The following is a 16,498-nucleotide window of genomic DNA, read 5'->3' as shown; positions in this document are numbered from 1 at the left end:
TCACCAAATGTTCTGAATATTATCTGCCTGTTGATTTGGCGTAGCAGTGTAGAGTGAAAGGGTTAAGGCATCTTCTGAGTTATTGCCTACTGCTGTAGTCATAGCAACAGGTTAATAAGTAGCTTCTGGATCGTCCTCTGTTGCTGCACAGGTTGCTAAGATACAAATAGCATTCTGGACTCAGTGGGCTGAACTACAAACATCTTTGATAAGAAAGAACTTTAAACATTTAAACGTAATATGTACGGTAAATAGTCATATATGCGCTCAGGGTTGTAAGAAAAGGTGTAAGACTCCAGGATTTCACCTACAACCCCAGTGATTGCATCTACTTGATTTGACCTACCCATGCCAAAAAAAAGGAACACAGCAAAACAAAATTGAACACTTGCTAAATCCAGCTACCTCATACCTTGGAGGCGAGTGGTTGGCCCATGTCTAAAGGTAAACGGGCCAATCAGCTTTGGAACAGAGTGGCTGTTCCTAGACGCGTGTGCGAAACCAAGGGCAAATTAAAGCATTGCCTCCGAGTTGCATCATTCTCCCCTCACAGCTCTATTAGTAGGCTAGCCACAGTGTCTCTTTACGAGAGCTACTCTCAGAACAGAATTAGGCACACTTCCCTGCAGTGATATGTCTTTTTATGAACCACATTGGCATCATGTGTAACAGTCCTTACAGGAACAAACCAGTGTTGAATTAATGGGAGAAATACATGTCTGGATGCCTTTATTTCCAGAGAAGATGACATAACATGACATGACATTTTCTGACTTCTTTAGATTTAATTAATGTTTTGGATATTTTGGCCATCTGAATAGTGATTTAAAAAAATGACAAATAGGCAGTGTCCTCACCTCCTATTATTATCTTAACTTTTCCATCCTTGGCTCATCTCGTCTCCTTTTAATGGAAGCTGAAATAGCATTGATTGAAGAAGATGGACTATCCACACAAACACAATAAACAAACAACAACTTGACTGGAGGAAGCTGTGAGGCCACAGTAGGGAGTAGTGGAGTCATTTTTGATAATAATGCTTGATCCTTCTGATCTCTCTGTCACCAGGCTTCATTCTTTCACTTTAGCTCAGCTATCATTCAGCAATAGCTACTCACTCAAGTGGTTTAGCACACATGTACCCTAGTACACACACACACACACACACACACACACACACACACACACACACACACACACACACACACACACACACACACACACACACACACACTATACAAAGTTGCAGGCTTGTGTGCAGGCTTTGCATAATTATTCAAAAGACTAAGTGATAATTGTGTATCTGTGTGATTAAAATAATTATCAGAAAGTAATAATATATGTGTTATTTATGAGAAATTATGAAATTTCATATACTGAAAGGTGGCAGGTTGACCAACACTGAACTGTGAAAAACCAAGTAAGATTTAAACAAGTTCCAAAGTTAATGCTATGCAGAAACAAAGAGGCTGTATGTTGCACACCCACAGGGTTTTTTGGATAGCATAAGAGACCTGGGGGTCATAAAACTTTAACAAAGGGAAATTCACTTACTGTTAATAGGTAGGAAAAAAAAGTACCCATCACAAGAACCTCTTGGTTTATTAAGATTTTACACTAGATTTTTTCACAGATTTTGACCTCACAAGGCTCATGAATAAATTTTCATTTCAAAGTGAGAAAAGCATCATCAAGTTTTCCATTGCGTGGTTTCAGCCACAGCAGTTTTATTCTGTGTACATCTACAGATGAAAGCAACACTCACTCCAATACTGATTAAAGGCTGATCTCTCCCACTGGGCTCCATGCTGGTTTTGGTTCATTCAATCTAGGCCTTGATTACTCGATTGGACTCATTGATTGAAGGGGAACTTTAATGACCTATTATCTCAAGTGTTAATCAGATGTTGACGGACAGCTCTCTGTGGGACTGGGCATAGCTGAGGACGAGAATGGACGGAACTTGCTGGACTGCTGCTGCTCAGACAAGTTAAGGGTCGAGCAGTAGACATGGTGCAGGCACAGCGCTTGACAAGCTTTCCTCTGGAGCACAAGCTGTGCAGTGCAGTGACATCATCTTCACTTTGCCCGGGTCAGCCATGACTCAGATGTTTTGATGCCTTCTTTAGGCGTACTTTTTTCTTCCCTTAGAGTTACAGTTACAGTTTTACCACCCTATGAACCACGATGAAATGAGAGAGAAAGGGATATGGTATATAAAAGTGAAGGCCTAAGACTGTAATGGTGGTGTTCTGATTTCATTTTGTATTTACAGAATATGCAGTTAGTAAAGTTCCATGAATTCAAGAACTGTTAACCTGAAATGATGGAAAAGCCTGATGTTTGAACAAGATTTAGGTCTTTACTGAGTTACTGATTTAGCTTAGTTTGAAGCTACTTTCCAAATGTGCATAATCCAGGAACGCCTCCAGAATTTTTTCATGGGGGTGGCCAGCAGGTTTTGGGGGATGTGTTTCTCTACAGTGGCTTTATTAAGAAATACAATTAGATTTTAATTAATAATGAGGAATCTTGTGAAAAAAGCATTGATGAACCTTTAGGTGCTCTATTGAGCAAGCGAGGTGTGTTCATTTGTCTCCCTTACTTCCTCACATTACTTACATTTATCTCCCAAACATAAATTTTGAACTTTGTATGTTAACTAGTATTTTCCAGGACTTTTTCTGGACATTTAACAAACAGACTTAGCTGTTGTTGTTGGCCTTCTCAGGCTGCTCTCGGAAAATAAACTGAGAAAAATTGAACTGTTAAAATAATCAATGTAACCAATGTTACTACCAACCTATTAATATAAAAGAAAACTGCAAAAGTATAGATACGAATACATTACTCTTGGTTTAAAAGCTTCCTTTGATTCAGGAGAGATCACATGGACATGTGAGTAAATTATTTTAATGCTGTTTTGGTGGAAAGCATTGTAGACAGAAGACTACATACCCAAGTTTCCACCTTATATCTCCAACTTAAATCTCTTTTGTCTCCACCTTCGCCATGTCTCCCACTGCAGCTCTCTCTTTAATTATCTCCCTTTTCAATCCCAGCATCTTCAAGTCTCATCAATGCTTCTTAATTTCCATCAATAACGCTGCAGCCTTAGCTCTTCACACCTGTCCAGTCGCCATGGCAACCTCACCTCTAACAACAAAGAGCTCTGTAAGACATGGCATGCTGTATTCCCCTTGATTAGATATTGATTACGCTTTTGTAATACATAATAGGATCAAAGGGATTGTGCAGCTTTGCTTGCCCAGGTCTTCTTCACACTTTCAGTTAGTTATAATCTTTTGTTATTTAAGAATCTGCATGTTAAGAGGGATGCAGCTGAAACTTGCCACACTTAGTCATAGCCAATGAGAGCCTCATTCAGAGACTTGTAGATGCATGAAGAAAAAGAGGGAGAACAAATGTAAAACTACAATTTAAAAAGTGTTGACAACAGATTCAGCTTTCTGGGTGGCATAACTTGTGCTTAGTGTTTGCAGCATGTCTCCCATTAAGGGACATGCTAATAGGCCCATTGGAGTGTGCAGAGGCTCCCGGATGGTTGAGTGTCCCTAATGGATGCATTGATAGATTAATGGACGATAAAAGTCAGATGCTAAATGCATGGTAAGTGACAAGAGATAAGTCAATATGGTAAATATTTGTGTAGGGCATAGTTAAGACGTTGAAAGGCTGTTATTCACAATTACCTGCATATAAGCCTTTCCTTGGTATAATGTGGCACATGACATAGATTTAAAAGCTTTTGAAAGTAATGGTCTGGAGTGCTTTTCTGTAAATTACATATTAGTGTCAGCTGCAAAATACACATGATGAAATTGGTTCAATTTATCATAAATCCATTAAAATTGTGTTTTAATGACATGTCCCACATGAGGAAAAAAGGCAGTCTTTTTTTATCTTAAGCTTTAACCGTAGTTTAAGGTGCATTTTGAAAAAAATTAATAAAAAGAAAAACACAAACAAAAAATAAGCTTTATATATGCAATAGAATTTTGACTGTAATATCTGAAGCTTTGTTGTCATTCTTTGGTAAACTGCAAGAAAAAAAAATACCAAACTGCATGTGCTGTCTGAAATAGCCAATTCAGTTCACAAACTGCACTTCTCACTTATAGTGCATTTATTGATGTGAATGATGTGATACTCAAATCCTGAAGACACTTGCTTGAGGACACTAGAAGGATCGAGGCTAATCTTTTTAGCACCAGTTTTTTTCTTATCTGTGCTTTTGCTGTCAGCTACGATATTTGAGCTTCATAAGACCACCCCATCTCAATCAGAATCACCAATAAAGTAAATACACAGAAGAAACACTCCAGCCAGACAGGAGGAGGTTGTGTGTTTGTCAAATTTACACTGAAGATTTAGAAGGATACAAGGCTGAGAGAAGTGCAAAAAACGATTTTTCTCTTTCCGTACTGAGAGAGAAGGGCAGTCAGAATTGAGGATAAACCAAGGAACTGCAAAGAGCCATGTTTGGAACAATCTGACCTTTTTTTTTTACAACTCAAACAAGGATAAAGACAACAAAACGTAATAACTTTCCCCTATCCAATCCATACTTCATGATTATCCCTCACTCCAAAACATTGGGGAAAAAAATGGAACTGTCAAAAGAGTCTTGTTGTTCCATTTTCTTTCCCTTGGCCCCCCTCCTGGAGACAAACAAACAAACCCCTGTTAGCACATTTCATCAGCTTTAGGGGTTACAGAACAGATTGAGTATCGACAACGGTGGCTGTCGAGGCTTATGGCTCAAAGGCAACAGTGGAGGAAAATCTCAGGGGTAGGAGATGCAATCGAAAGGACCAAAATAATTCAGCAGGACTCACTCAAGGAACAATCCAGTTTGTCATGTGGAATCATGGAGTGTCTGCTGCACAATGAGTGCGAGTCCCTGGAGAATCAGCACGGGAGTCAGCATGTGAAAAGCCAAGAGTTAGTGCCCCAACTGGCCACTCTTTGCCTTTTTATCACCTACAAATTTAGCAACCATAAATCTGTTTCCACATGAATGCTACTGCACAGACACAGCAAAGAGACCTATAAACAAGAAATGATGTTCGGTGTCATGGGATGGTTTGGTCATTGATGGCCCCTTGGGTGTCGTACTCTTTTCTAGGAACAATTACTGTCACAGAGTTTTGACGTTTTCCTTCTGCTGTGATGGACAGTTGTGGCTGCTGGAAATTGCTGAACCATGTTGATCTGCAAAGATCTATAGTCCACTGGGGGGTTCAAGTTAGTTGCAATATTGTGTGGTATTTTCATTTCATTGTTATAGGTTCTGAGGCACCTGGTGACTGCTGGGTAACTCTGACAGAGGAGGGGCCTCTGAGCCATAGAATGGACCCTGGCCATATTCTTTGTCAATAAAAAAAATAGCATGAGAAAACTCTCTGATTAATGGAATGACCACCTGCTTCTTATTCACAGATGATAACTGGTACCACAAATTGCACCTGATTTTGTTTCTACTGTAACACCTCCATAAGACAAGGACTGAATATCCATTTCCTTTTAATCAATTCACAATTTATTCCTCTCCCTATTCCAATCTCCCTTTCATTTATTATGCATTATTCGCCCTTTTTAAAACGATTTTCTACTAACCGTCTCATCTAATTTGGTATTCGGATATGGTTAGTGCTGTTAGCTCAATTAATACAATGACATGTCCTAAATGCATTCTCTCCACAATCCAAGTGACAAGACGACACCGAACACTTCACATCTTTGCAAACGGGGTCATGCATTCACATCATGCTAGATCCAAACATTTAGGAGTTATTTAATCGGGCTATGTATATGGATAAAAAAGACAAAGGAGCCTCAGTCTTCTACAGGACTGTGCTTTATTTTAGTCTAAGCAGAATATAATGAACTAGAGAACTACAGAGTTCAGGAGCACTATGGGAAATATCATCCTGAATCAGGGAAACGGACCAGAGCCAATGCTAATTCAAATTACATCTCTGTTTCAAACGAAAAGAAAGAAAACAGTAACTCAGATTGTTCAAGACAAAAAACAAAACAAAATAAATGAGTTTTTTTTTCATTCACTGTAAATTTAAATACCTAAATAGATTGTGAGTTTTATGGCAATGAATAACAACAGTGAAATTAGACTGTGAAGCTGGGAATGCAATGATTCATGGTAAAAATCTTCATGGTGCAAAATTGCCTATGACTAAATACGAACACTTTAAAGGCTCTCATTTGAATGCTTGATTGGAGCAAACTTCTCAGTTATCTGAGTTTGTTTACATTTTGGTCCTTGTAACCAATGGAAATGGTAGTGGATGACCGCATCCTTATTTGTGTCAGAATGAGCTTGAGGCAAAACTGATTCTGGCAGAGTGTTTGTTTCGAAGAACATTTGGCATCCCCAGAATACAGCGTGTCTGACCACTGTTCACAGGTAGTACTGTCAGAGAGAACAGGCTGGGTTTAAGGCAGAATTTCCTCCTCACATAACAAACCAACAAACTGGAGAAAAGCAGTGTGATCTACTTTTGGCACAATGTCTTCAGTGGATGGTGTCACATCAGATAACAACCTGTGGAAGAACTGTCCCATGAACAAAAAAAGATATGAAAATCAGGTCAATAAATACAATTAACCCTTCAAAAGATAAGGCAAAAAAAGGACATAGAGAGAACTTCATTACAGGAAAGCAACAATGGCTTAAACATAATGATATATGGCAGCATAGGTCCCCAAAACAATCTGATGGCAAAGTTTGATTTTTTTTTTCTTAAAACAACAAAAGGCCCCAAAAATAAAATTGCGTTTGAACATGCAATTCTGATCCTTTTAACCTCAGTTGTGCAAAGGACCCTTTTTTCTGAATCCACAAAACCAGTACCATCAATCATCCTTTTACAGTGCAGTTTGCTAATTCTTGTATTGATGTAAGAGCTTTCATTGAGCAAAATCTCTTTGAACTTTCCAATCCACAAGGGATTTTACACAGGGATTGTGCAGCCAAAAAAATTTAATGAAAAAAAAGAACAATGATCAAAGCACATCTGAATAAACCTCATGACAATGGGTCTATCCCAGCTTCAACCGATAATAACAAAACAAAAGAGAGAAAATAAAGACGTATTTTCGAACATGAGTATAAAATCCCATTTCTGAACATCCGTGCTTCACTCTACAAGAAATAAAATCATTTTATCTTCTGTTTTTGATAAATTATTTCATAGGTTCCTTTTCTTAGTTTCACTGAAATATATTAACTATTCTTTATTTTTTTCTGTTTGAACATGATCTATTGTACGGCCTATAAAGAATGTTTAACAGAATTGAAAAATAAGCTATATTGTATGTACAGGTGTAATGCAGCTGTGTGGTCAGGAGAGCAGTGTCAGACTGGGTCAAGCAAGCAGGGGGTTCTGCTGGGATCAACATAGTTCTCTTGTTTGTCCCCTTCCTCTAAACTCAACCTAACCGTGTTCGTATATTTTAAACCATGTGTATTAAATGTTTGATTCCAAAATGGTTTATGTACATGTTGAACACACTGTAACCTGGAGTTTTATTTTCTAAAACTAGCGTCTTAAATGCTGTAAAGCCTCAACTTTTACTTCCAAAGAATTTAAAAAAGAGTGGTGCTGGCTGATGGTTTTTTTCACACTGTCAAGCGGAAAGCATGCAGATGGATGAACTCTACTGTCAGTGTCATATCTGTTCATCAGCCCCAACTGGACTAATCCAATTACGGCACAGGCGATCTTTCTTCTGTCAGAAAAATCATGACATGTCGGTGTACACAGAATCTTAATTACCGGATCACTTCAGGGCCATGGCTTAGGTTTGACACTAAGTCAAATACTCTCTAAGCCTTGGCCAGACACTTAGAGTTGTAGGATGCATGTTCACAGCCCAAACCGAAGGGGCTTATAAGGACTAAAACTCTCCTAAATCCCTGCACTGCTGTGGATACATTTTATATTGACATCATTGTCCCACAGAGTTGGGCTTCTCAACACAAGTTGCTGTACAACCTTCCTCTGTTTTTTTTGTATTTTATAGTCTATTTACATTAAGAAATTAAAAAAGTCTTTGTCTTCATTTCTTTCAGACATGTTTCTGAACATAATTTCATACTTTCAGCAAATCACTGTGCAGTGTTGGGTTGATAATGGCATCTTTTGTGTTTCTTTGTTTCTCTTTGAATGGGATGGTAATACTATAAATCCAAAGCACAATATTAGGTGGTTCATCAGCCCTTCTGCTGGCTCAGGACACCCCACAGTGACATGTGATCGTACAGCTTCTGCTGTCCTCATATTTATCTACTCAAATGCCTTCAGGATAAGGGGTAAGGCAAGGCTCTGAACCTCTCCACTAATCATGACATCATAGTCCCTGATGCCCTGAGTATTGGGAGTGATTTTGTGGAGTTTCAGTTAAGCACACAGCACCCCCACCACCCAGTGCCTGCTTCCACTATTTCCATTGCTACCTTTTTCAATACAAAATCTCATTTCCACAGCAAACCCTCGCTGCGTTAAACCAAGATGCTGAAAAAGCTTTCTCCCAAAGCAGCTATTAAATGAGAAGCATTAATTTCTTCCCTCCTGTCCAACAGGTTCCTTTAATTATCGCTCCACTTTCAGTCAATTACATTTCACTTCCTTTCCTTGACAATCACTGCTATTTTAGGGTGAGTGTTATGCACCCAGGGGTGGGAGATTCATTCTCAAACAGACTTGTGCTCTGCCCTGCCATTGGCTGGGAACCTCTAAGGATACATGCTCCTTAAGCAGACAGATCTTGTGAAAAGTGGTGTAGTGGCAACTGAGGAAAGGGGCATACTTCATACTATAGAACCTCCAAATTTCTAGGTGCATAAGCCAGAGGCAAATGGTTTAAATGCTCACAAAGAACTGACTATACCTAAGTATTACTTTTGCTCATCACTGATTGAAAAATGGCAAATAAAGGCAGTACAGTATGAGAAGATAGAGAAGATAAGCTTTACCTCTTTGGGGATATTTATACTTTTTCATGTTCACATATATATTTTTTCTTTTGCCTAGCATGCTAAATATTATATTCTAAGAACTTATTCAAATCCTATGTATTTCTTTTGGCAAAAATGCTTAGTTACATTTTCTGTTTGTAAGCTGGACGGCAAATATCAAATCACAGTTTGGCAACAGCTTGGTAGTGTGCCTGCTGGGTTGACATTTGTCTGTGATTTTAGAGGTGAAACATAGCCTCAGTCTGCTCTTGTCTCCAGTCCAGGCTAAGGGCAAATCAGGCAAGAGCCTCTTTAATAAATGGGTAATGAGAAGATCTATTTTCTTTCTATTTTTTTCCTCATTTTGGTAGTTTCAGTGCAGTTCTAGTGTTTCACAGCTATTTCTGCTTTTAATGCACAACACTTCAGCAACATTCTCCCTGGAGTGTAAATGTAATAGGAGCACCCGTTTTAAAAATGTTGAAGTACTGATTTCACATTGCCTAATTTAGCCCTGGCATAGCAGATATGCTACATGATCGCTGCACTGTTAGCCAAGCAGACAGCAGGATACTAGGCTAGGCTGAGTTTTGGCTCACTGGGGACTCAACCTGCCATTAGTAGTGGGAACTAGTACAGCATCTGGTATAAGACAGAAAAGATTACAGGATCAACCATGCAAGGTTCGTGTTGGAAATGTATTCTAGAGATGGCCAAGACAAGCAGAGGATATTGCATTGCTCATGGAACATTAGATTTCCCATTGATTAGTTCAGCTTCACTTAAATAATGAGCATAAATGGTTTGTAGAACATGGCTTTGTTTTTACCTACTTCACATTAATTCACGAAGCTCCTTCTATCAGTAACACATGTCAAATGAAATGACAGAGGGAGGGCTGGGTTTTACCTTACAGTATTTAAAGGCAATCCTTAAGAAGTCCTTAAGAGCTGATATATATTCAACCATACTCATTCAACCATATATGTATGTATGTATGTATATATATATATATATATATATATATATATATATATATATATATATATATATATATATATATATATATATATATATATATATGGTTGAATGAGGTATGGTTGAATATATATCAGCTCTTAAGGACTTCTTAAGATATATATATATATATGAATGAGGCTATAACTTGCAGGCATCATCTTCTGAGATGCAGTGTTGCTGCTGAAAGAAAATTCACATCAACAGGCCTCACAGCAGCTAAACAGTAACAGAATTGAGGATTTCTAGTAAAAAATGTTGGATTTGACCCAGTTTTAAGCAACTATTGCTGCAATGTTTGTGATAGAAAACAAAAACTAAATCAATTTTGCTACCTGCCCTTCTCTTTTAGTTTTTGGTCAAATTACTCTGCAACATTAAAACCTTGCTATGATATGGAAGGTTTTATCCCTCATCCTGCATTGCCTCTTCGGTAAATTCGGCTACATTATTGGTGCCAGGTCAGCTGTCACCAGCCTTGCCAGGGAGTAGGCGCAAACATAATTCTCCCTAATCTTCCTTCTGTCATCCATGTGCATGCAGGGGACCATCTCTCCCGTCATTTGGTCCAAGTGATTATCCCAGTGATTTTTCACTTGGTTGCTGCTAATGTATAGAGGCTGATGATTACAGTGTGATTAGGGAGAAAGGTGAAATAGCATGTCTAATGTGGTGCGAGAGATAATTGAAGGGTAGTGAGCACAGGCATTAGGTAGGTTCGAAAATGCTGCTCCAACGGGAGAGCCGCTAAACAATTGTGCCGTGATTTAGAAAGGCATGGCTGCTCTTAGGGCGGGAGAAAAGGAAGTGCTACGTGGAATGTTAATATCAAGGGCTGAAATTAGTACCTTCAGCTTTTTCTTTAAGTGGCAAAGGCAGTATATTAAAAACTATGAAATCTGCTGGCACATTTAATCAGTCCCTTCTTTAGTGATTTGGACCAATTCTGGTCTGATTTTCTATTTCAACAAAAAAGAGGGAGAAGAAGACTCTCATTACTTAACATGAACTCGTTGGACTGGTGCCTAAAGTATTAACTTGAGGTCCTACTTGACTGTTTAATCTGTTTTTGAAAGCATATAACACAGATTATGATTAGATTATGTATATTGTTTGCCACCAGAGCTTGATTAGGGTTTCTAATTGTTTTGGTTAAATCATCTTAAATCACCTACCAGCATCAGCTTAAAGGATCTCGGTGTGATGAGTTCTTGACTTCCCCTCTTCTCCCCACTCTCTCCCTGCTCTTGTCTAGCCTTGCCAGCTGTCAGTGCTTAGAGGGCTGGTATATGGATTTGAGCTGGTGTTCGGCGGAGAAAATTGGGAAGTGCTCGTGGTGACTGAAACAGCATCGCTCCTCCCCCTAGACTCACTCGAAACATATTGATCTGGTTTTAGAGAGGAGCCTGCTTCCAGAGCTGTAAATTGGTAAAAAACAGAGGCTACAGGACTCTGAATCAAGACACGACACTACTGGAGTGCCTGGCATCAGTGTCAGTGTAGCTAAAGATGAGTTGAATGATTTTAAGAGTGACTGTTAGAATTATCTTAGATCGAGGCCATTAAGCCCTCCTTTTTACCATGGACTTTATGAATAATGTGTACATTACGCAGGTCAGGGAGCATGTTAACAGTGGAATTAACATTACACAGGTAAATGTGCTCTAAAAACCGGCACTCCTTTCCTGCAATACAGAAGTAAATTGAATTCATCTTTAGAGAAATTTGCCAACAGACAAGAATTAATTTTTCTCAGTCTAGAGTTTTGCAGCAGCTTCAGTGGACACACACATATCCTTGACATGTCACTCAAAATTTGTGGCTGCTTATGATGGGCATACTTTGTTTTTTTGAGAGAATGCTGATACCACAAGAGCCAATTCATTACTAAACCAAGTACATTCTGCTGGCAGTTACAATAGCTATCACTTTTTTCTCCTTCCCTCTTTACTCTTTCGGTCATGACCATCCATTTGTCCATCTCACTTTTAATCATCTCCTTTTAGAAGTTTGTGGCTTCATATTTCACACTTCATGTAGCAATACAAAAAGGCCAACAACAAAAAAAAAGACACCCCATGTCCATTTTACTTGGTCTTTACAGTGGATTGTCGCTTGAACACAAAGGCCAGTGAAGCCTTAAACATCTGCACCCTGTCCAGCACAGACATCAGTAAAGTCAGTCTTTTTTTTCTTCTTATTCTTTTGTTTTCTTCCAGAAGATCATCTCCATATCTGTCAGAGAGTGCGGTGACTTGTACATCATGATGAGCGCGATATCCAGTGGCTGATACGTTAACATCCAAGAGAAAGAGAGTTGTTGCGTACAGGGGCAGATGAATGTTTCCCCCCACACCATCCCACGCCTCTTTTGCCCCATTTTCATTACAACTTCAAGTATTTTTTTAAACAACAGCAAAAGTTAGCAAATCTACACTTTTTTTTTCTAGTCTACTCTACTATTCTACAACCTGGTGCTAAAGCAGCATCCAGAGCAAAAGATCAGCCCCTATACTACGTTTCCATGTCTTTTTTATACATTATTTCCATGTTCTTTTATTCATACTTACAGTAGGCCACTGGATATTGATTTAATGTTTTTTTTTTTTTTTTTACTACGAGTAAATTGTAATACTTGCAGCTACAAGGTATGAGTTTTTAAATATATATTTATATATTTATATATTTATATTCTTTTAAAAAGCGTTTAGTCCTTTGGTCCCTATTTCCTAAGGAATGATGCATGTAAATTATCCTGGATTCTCCACTTTTCTCCTTTTCTTCTTGTTTTCTTCTTCGATCCAGAGCTTGCCCTGTCACAGAGCACAACACCTGTGTAGGCACAAAAACCAAAATGGCAGCAGGCTGGTGTGTGTGTTTGTGTGTTATTTGTGTGTGTGTGCGCACACGCATGAGTTTGCTTCAGTTCTTGTGTTGGCATTTGCACTTATTTATACATGTACAAAGTTTTTTTTTCCTTTTTTTTTCTTTAAGTGTAGCATTTTTGAAATGTGTATGTTTGGTTTGTTTTCTGTGTGTTTATCTATATCCTGTGTCAGTATGCATGCTTTGAGCATAATGAGTCTATAAAGGTTTTTTTTTTCTCCATCATGTCTAAAAAACAGCAGCAAAAAGTTGGTCTCTGCAAAAAATCTTCTTCCACAGACGCCAAAGCAAAAGAGGAAAAAAAGAGGCATTTGCGAAGAAAAACTAAAATAAATAAACAAACAAAAAAACCCGACAACTCTGGGATCCTTCTCTCAGTCACCCAATCTTTCAGCGGCTTTCCAGGAGGATCAAGGGACCACCCTTCCTTCATGATATGTAGCAGAGCAAGAAGTCTTTGTACTTTTACTGCACTTGTGGAAATAAGGTGTTGTGGCCCTTCATCCTATGACACACAGAGAGAGAAAGGAAGAGAAAAAGACAGGAGAGAATAAGGAGAGTGGATTCAGTGGGGCTGTGGCAAACATGCTCAGGGTTGCTGGCTCCTGGTTATCACACAGACTGACAGGCACAGCCAACAGCATGAGAAACAGACGGGGAAGAGAAAAAAAAAGAGGAGCGTGTCAATCACAACCAGAAATAAGTGGGCTAGAGGTGGGGTGGGAAATTTGTGTTTTAACCATATGGAACAGACATCTACACTGTGACAGCACTAATCCAGCGAAGGCCTAATTTAAACTGACTGCATCTCCCTGATTGGAAAAAAAAAAGTTGCCCGAGATGTTGCTGCCATTCATCTTTTTGTTAATTCATTACAAACAGGCTACAAAGGAACAAGAAGGAAACATAAAGAAAACGAGACAAGTGTGTGTGCAAGTTCTAATATTGCAATAATTAGAATCACGTAATAACTGACAGTTGTCCATTATGAAAAAGATACATATTTCAAGAACTAACCTCTAATTAGGATAGCATGAAAAACAACTCCCTTGCCTTTGTGCTGGATTGATATGCTGCACTGTTACTAAATGTGTCTGTGCTGTCGAGCTTTGGGTTGATAAAAGATCTAGTTTACAGCCTATCATCCCTAATATGTTGTGAGCTATGATGTGGGTGAAGAAAGGCTATGAAATCACAGCAAATCACTCTCTGAGAGTGAACATGAAAGGGTCTGACTTTGTGACGAGAACATGCGCCCAGACGCTCTTTGTTCTACCTTTCCATTCCTGTAAATGAGCTTGTTACCATTTCATAATAGATCTGCTTTTTAGATGGGGGAGCAGCGATTCAAACTTATTTCTTATGTGTGCCAAAGCGAGCCCGGCCATTAGCAACATAAAGCACTAACAGTCCCAATTACAGATGCCCTATTTTATAAGCCATTCGCAATTCTCCCTATACATGTAGCTGAGTAGAAACACACAGTGGCTTTCAAATTGATCATTTTTCCCCCAAGTAAACAGCTTCTTTGAAAACATCACAACTGTTTCATGCAGTAACTTTGTCCAGTAACAAAGAATTTCTTTCTTTCTTTTTCCTTCACAAGCTTTTAGTCCTAATATTATGCCTCCGCACAACACCACCTACTTGGATGGCTCCATAAATGACACCTGGCAGTTAGGAGGCATAGCTGATGCCAGAAAAACCTTATGCCCCCTGGCGTGCCTGGCTAGACACCCCCTGAGTTCACTGGATAGACTAAGGTTGGGAGAGTCGCCTGCAGGGCTTCTGAAATAATAGGGTAGAATGTGCTCAATGAAAACTACTAACGCTTATCAGTCTTGGCCTTGAAGGTTGGAAACAAACTCACTTGCAAAGAAAGGACCTTTTCACTATTAATTTGTATGCTGCTTTTTTGTACACATAGAGCAAAAATTGTACTACATACAAGCAGCAAAACCGAATACCTAAATTATGCGACGCTAGAATCACACTAAAAATATAACAAGCAACAGGCAGCCACAAATAATCATTCCAGGTATTTGTATTTCATTCTATCTTTTGTACCCTACTTACACCTCTCTGTACAGTATGGTGTATGGTGGACGGATTTTGGGTACGCGGGTCTGTAGTGCCGCCAGCAGCTTTTCTATCACTGTGTAATTGGTTTGCACCCTCATAAATAAATAAATGGGAAGTGATTCTCGTGTTAGGCAAACAAAACAATCTTGCTGAAGTACTCCCTGTGCAGATGGAAGTAGACTGTCAACATTTGCCTGTGCTCTCTGTGTGAACGTTAGAGATTTAATTGGCTTCACAAACATAGGGTCATCTTGGCCATCTCTCAACTAAACAGCTGTCGAACAGAGAGAGAAATAGGTCCTTTTTGAAAATAAGTAGACTTAAAGAATAAAAGTTTTCTGGAAGAAAAAACGCTTCGTGATGTGAATGTGAAGAGATAGAGAAATCGAAAATACAGTACATCCATACACATGAACCCCACAAGAGAAAGTAAAACATCACAAGGGCACACATTACAATAGCACATAGGGTTAAAGGCCACTTCCAATTATAATCAACCAACAAGTCAGCACGTCAGTTACAGGTACCAGCCATGAAAGGCATCGATTACTGCACTCCACAAACTGCCAATATACAATATACAGTATATATAAATATATATAAAAGTAGGGCAGAATATAAAGAGAGAGTTTAGAGATATCAATCAACGCCACGTCATGCAACGCAGTCACAGGCCCACCACATGACGTCATCCAAAAGAAAATGACACCATGGGTTCAACTTACAGCTGAGGGAACTTGGCCCCATGACAGGTGTGGGGGTGTGTGGCTATAGCGGAGAAAGGCCACCTCACACTGTGATTGGCCTTGTCAGGTTGCCAGGTTGGTAAGGGTGCAAAAGAAGGAAAGAAACAATGGGATTTTCTTTTCCTCAAGTCAGAATTCAAAGCACCCCATCTATTTGTTCCATACTCACTTATTCTGCCTGACAAATCAAATGAGGTCATTATAGTTATTACCATAAAACTGAAAAAAAAGACAAGTAAAACAGAAATAACAGAGCAAATAATCTTCAGTGCAGCACAGAAAAAAGCCTCTTTGTACTTTAGTGTGGTGGTGAAATATTATTGGGTTGACAACATCTGCAGGTTAAAGGTTTGAATTGATGTTTTTATATTCACAAAGATAACCCTTACGGCAGAAATGCATATTTCAGAAACTTGTCCTGTCTACAGTAATTGGATTTGCCTTGCATTGTTTGCTATGAGGGTGGCTGTACAGTGAGTGCTTCAGGTTTTTTGCATTAAGTTTATCTTTAAGACACAGAACGCAATTTCAGAGTAGCAGGGCTCCTGAGACCAGAAAAGGAGAATGCTGTCTGATCGTGTTTTTAATTCAACTTCAAAGCAAAAATTTTCAGTGTTACAGAAAAAAGGCCTTCTGAAGTTATCTACATATTGAAGTTTTTACCTATAAGGAACACACACATGCACACACAGAAAATCATCATTCAAGTTTCATCAAAGTTTTTCATCATAATAATGCATTAGGGTTGGAATTTAGAAAATTAAAC

The 16,498-nt window shown here is 38.8% G+C and overlaps 1 protein-coding gene across 12 annotated transcripts in view; it reads right to left on the bottom strand.

Annotated features, from left to right (window-relative positions):
- Positions 1 to 10,106: 10,106 nt before the first annotated feature.
- The window catches only part of celf6 (CUGBP Elav-like family member 6), a 149,544-nt gene continuing 143,152 nt past the window's right edge, over positions 10,107 to 16,498 (bottom strand). For 11 of the 12 annotated variants that reach the window (XR_010094323.1, XR_010094331.1, XR_010094332.1 and 8 more), the window contains 2 exons: positions 15,712 to 15,791; positions 10,107 to 13,409 (listed from right to left, as the gene is read on the bottom strand). The gene's annotated coding sequence lies outside the window, so the exon portion shown is untranslated. The remainder of the gene's footprint in view (positions 13,410 to 15,711; positions 15,792 to 16,498) is intronic. The other variant, XM_063478766.1, reaches the window with a different exon arrangement.

The sequence above is a fragment of the Pelmatolapia mariae genome, linkage group LG1 (genome assembly GCF_036321145.2).
Source record: "Pelmatolapia mariae isolate MD_Pm_ZW linkage group LG1, Pm_UMD_F_2, whole genome shotgun sequence".
Classification (NCBI taxonomy): Eukaryota; Metazoa; Chordata; class Actinopteri; order Cichliformes; family Cichlidae; genus Pelmatolapia; species Pelmatolapia mariae.
This window is presented reverse-complemented; position numbering and strand designations above follow the sequence as displayed.